This window comes from Ailuropoda melanoleuca, chromosome X (genome assembly GCF_002007445.2).
Source record: "Ailuropoda melanoleuca isolate Jingjing chromosome X, ASM200744v2, whole genome shotgun sequence".
NCBI lineage: Eukaryota > Metazoa > Chordata > Mammalia > Carnivora > Ursidae > Ailuropoda > Ailuropoda melanoleuca.
This window is the reverse complement of record NC_048238.1, coordinates 111757214-111761749: the sequence shown is the minus strand read 5'-3', so window position 1 is coordinate 111761749 and position 4536 is coordinate 111757214. Positions and strand designations below refer to the sequence as shown.

Below are 4536 nucleotides of genomic sequence, written 5' to 3'. Positions count from 1 at the left end.
AGGGAAAGATGGGGTCCGCTAGAACTAATCTGGCCCCCTTTCAAGAATCCAGTTGGTCCTCCCACAGCACACCTCGTGGCTCCACTCCTCCCTCTGAGGACTACTCCATGGTTCTGTGCACCTGTGCCTTACAGCCCCATTTTCTGTGGTCAGAGACATAGGATGAATCCTAAGGCTTTCCAAGCTGTGGCAGTTCTGGGGTGTTTGTGGATGTTTCACTGTCTGTTCATGGACAATTACATCTATCATCTGGAGGACTGTCAGAGACAAAGACACTGACAGGAAGAAGGTCATGAGCTGACCCAAACAAAACAGTAAGGTGACCACTTCTCTGGCCAAAGAGCTAGCAGGAACAAAAATACAAAGAGCTCCTAAGACGAAACTAGGTAAAGTGGAAAGGCAGAGCCAACCCTGAAACTGAATCCCAAATCATCAGAAAATAACCGGGAGATCACCTGAAACACAACAACGCCAACTGAATCAGCAGCACCTTGTGTGCACCGGACACTGGTCATGGGATGTGGGATGCGGAAAAGCATAAGGCATTGTCTCTGCCCTCAAGAAGCTCACAAATTAGCCTGAGAGGGCAGTTAGACACAAAGACAACTTGTTTCCATGCAATGGTTACAAGGTATTCATTCATAGAAACGAGTAACTAGTCCCAGCACCATACCTATGAATAGCCACATGCTGTTAAAAGGGTCAGGAAGGAAGGGGCCTAGGACCTTGATGAGCCTTCATTTGACAACTAAACCAACACCATGACCACCTCCCTCTAGACTCCACATTTGGCCAAAAATACATTTCCTTATACTTTAAGCCCATAAAGCATTCTTAAGTGATGCATGGAAAAACATCCTGAGCGTCAGTTATTTCCAACCTTGCTTGCTCTCCTCACTTCACAGCTCTTACCGTCTTGCTTATCATGCTAGGCAATGACTCCATTTTCTACCACAAAGAGGCCCTCAGAGCCATCAGAGGGGGCATCCCTCAATGGGAGTGGCAGATCTTGGAGGGCAGGAGCCATGTGGATCATTTTTCTAGTGTTCAGCCCTACTTGCTCTTTGGTCAGTGCAACTGCAAGTCACTAAGAGAATATGGTGACAACAGAGAAGAATCCCCTAAAGTCTCTGCAAATTCCTGGTGACAGTCCAGACCTAACGATATTATGCTGAAAGATAGGCCCACGTTGCTATCAAATGGGACAATCCTATTGCACACCTCCTGGGATTGTGGTGAGGATTGCAAGGCACAATGCTTGGAAAGTGATGCCTAGCCCTGCTCCTGGCATGCGAAGGGCTGAATCCACGGCAGAAGGGATTAGCCACAGCTTGGTGCAGTACCAGGTCCCTCCACACTGCCACCTTGCTAAACTAGCCCCGGAGAGAGGGAGAGAGACTGTTGCTGATGTCACCCGCTTCAACCCCACCCAGGCCCTGGGCTTCAGGGCCGTGCGATGCCCTTATAAAAGGGTGCGTGGGCCCCCCTGTATTTAGACAACCTTAGGCGGGTGTCTCTTCTTTTATCACTTCAAGAAACATTAGCTCCCACGGCTCTTTCCCCTAAATCCTTCCCTACTTCCAAAATCAACTAGTGAACGTTGACCAGTGTTGGAGCGGGGGGAGGGGAGGGTGGGGTTTTTTAATACTATTCTCTCTCCTGTGTGTAGATGTGTAATTTACATAATAAAGAGTTTTAAAAGGTAAAGGTACTGATGAGCCTCCTTCGCCCAAGCAGTCCCCTTGCTTGGATGCTCTCTTGCGTCGTTGCCGTTTATCTAACCTCCACTCTTCCTTTGAGGCACAGCTCAAGTACCATTTAGTCCATGACCCCTTTTTGATTACTGCCTTGGTCCAGTTCTCGTTGAAAGCAACTCTAATGAGAATGTCGCTGACAGGAGTGCAGCCTCAGGTTCCCATCCACCACGGCCTTGCTATCTGTGAGAGAAGGAAGTGACAGTGCAAACCCAGGCAGCCCTGTGCATGCACATACACACTCATGCGCACATGCACATGCGCAAACGGCCTGGAAGGGGGGGAGGGGCAAAGACCGGAAGCCCCGCCACTCCAAGCAGCACAGAGTGCCTTAGGGAGGAGGGAGACCTCTGGAGATCGCAGGGCCCCTGCAGGGCTGTGGGGCAGGGAATGGTCAGAGGCCAAATGACCATAGCCCACTACCTTCCTCAGATGTCTGGGGATGGGGGTGGGGGGTGTTCCCAGAGGGAAAGAGCCAAGGAATCTGTAAGGTAAGAGAAAGTGCCAACTTGGTCTAAGGTGCCCCAGGAAGGGTGGCAAGGCACATTTAGGGGGATTGACTGGATAGGAGATGACATTAGAACATGAGTGGCTGTGGAATAGGATAAGGAAGCTTTTGGGGAGTGAGGGAAATATAGTGAGGTTAGTCAGGGGCTGGTTGGGTGCCAGGTGCCTATAGGACATCCTAGTTTGGGTGGCTAACTGACTCGAAGCTCAGGAACTCAAGAAAAATGTTGAGTAGCTGGCAACTGGTAAAGAGATCCATGTTGATTTAACCATCACCTTCCTTGAATTTATACACCCTGGCCCTGTTACCTCTTAACCATAGTCATTACAGATTATGCCTAATGTGTTTTTAAATATATTTACTACAAAAAAGGGGGGGCTGCCTGTGTGTCTCAGTTGGTTGAGCATCTGCCTTTGGCTCACGTCATAATCCCAGGGTCCTGGGATCGAGCCCCGCGTCAGGCTCCCTGTTCAGCAGGGAGTCTGCTTCTTCCCCTCCCCCTGCTTGTGCTCTCTCTCTCCCTGTCAAATAAATAAATAAAATCTTAAATAAATAAACGAATGAATGAACAAATGAATGAATATATCTACTACAATCCTAGCGAGTTTTCTCTGATTCAGAAACACGAACGCTGTGACTCCTACACAGGCTGTGAGGTGCTGAGCCCTCCTGAGTACCTAGCCACCTGTGTTCGCTGTGTTCACACACAAATGTGCATGTGTACGGGAGTATTGGAAGGGGTAGAAAAGCAAAATAGTTCTTCATGTAACAATGATGAAATGCTGATGAAGCAAACTATCAGTTGCCCTCCGGAGGAATAACTTTCCGGGTAGGACAGGCGTTGTGTGTGAAATTTAGCAATGGGTGCTTTTTGGAAGCAGCTTAAAATCTGGAAGACAGGCGAGGCTGTGCCTCACTGGCCCTGAGGTGGTTAGCCTGGGACTGAGGTTTGGTGACTTCGGGGACTTCATCACAATCCTCATAACTGTATTAAGAAAAAGTGCCAATTAAAAGCACTTTCAAAGGAAAGATTGGCCTCCAATGAATTGAACAAAACTATTAAAACCTCAGCAAAGTAGTTCACTTGGGAACCAATTAGAAGTTTTTCTGAACAACAGTTGCTGAATAACTTTCTTAATTTGTGTTTTGCTTACAAAGGTAATTGATGCTCACTGTCAAAAATAAAGAAAATATGGGCGAGTTTGGAAAAGAAAACAAAGATCAATCATCTCACTTACAATGAAAACGTTGGTGTCTCAGGATGAGATGAGCTTTCGTATTCAGCGCTTAGAACACTGACTGGAATGTGGTGATCACCCAATGAATGGTACTTAGTACTATCCCATCGTTGGTAGGCTTGGAAAAGTCTTTCCCCCTCCAAAAATCAAATAAAGCTCACCTACATTTTCTTCTAGTATTTCATATTGATTGTATTGTGTATATAATACACAAATACTTTCTCATTATAAACAATTTGCATGATACAGAAATACGCGGCGTAAATGTGGATGTAGTCCTTCACTCAGTTCCCTCCCACGCTTCCCTCAAGTACATCACAACAGTCTAACACGTCAGTGCTTGTCTGTCCACTCCTATCTCATTGCATTCATTCAAACAGCACCTTCACCACAAAATTAATCCCTCCAAAGGATAAGAGAAGGAGGCATTTATTCAGTGACTCTTGGCTGCACCAGCAGAGAACTCTCTCCAGGAGTGCAAACCCCTGCATTTCCAGACCCACCTTGTGCACAGGCTGAATGAAGGGAGAAAAAGTTAGATGTTCAGGGAGCTGCATGGGAGCCCTGGTGCCAGGTCCAGAGGTGTCAGCTACAGGAGCCAAAAGTCAGAGGCCTCGAAGTCGGTACAGGGGCCCCAGGACACAGCACAATCTAAGGTGTGAAAAGATGTCTATGGAAACAAAAGGCACAGGAATAAGCAGCCTGCACGTGATGGTGACCAGCAGGAGATTGCACGGGACATGGAAGAGGCTTTCTGCCGGCTTCGGTACCTACTCTTTTCCCAGGTCCTGGCACAAGGCCAGGTGCAGGGACCCTCAGAACAAATGCTTGCCCGAGGAAGCAGCTCGAGGTGGGAGGCCTCCCCACCACCCCTGCAGCCCCAACACCTTCCCTCCCCCCACCACCCCTCCCTCATGACAATCAGAGATGGAGCAGGAGCCAGCTTTGGAAAATGACATGTTTTTATTGCTATGTTTGCAGTGGCTTTTTAGCACAGTAAGAATGTCCCCGCTGGACCCCCACCCTCACCCAGTCC

The 4536-nt window shown here is 48.1% G+C and overlaps 1 long non-coding RNA gene across 1 annotated transcript; it reads left to right on the top strand.

Moving 5' to 3' along the window:
• The first annotated feature begins 2101 nt into the window (after positions 1-2101).
• LOC117797421 lies at positions 2102-3679 on the top strand. The gene is made up of 2 exons (XR_004622375.1): positions 2102-2245; positions 3421-3679. It is a non-coding gene; the product is annotated as an uncharacterized LOC117797421 (long non-coding RNA).
• The last annotated feature ends 857 nt before the right edge of the window (positions 3680-4536 follow it).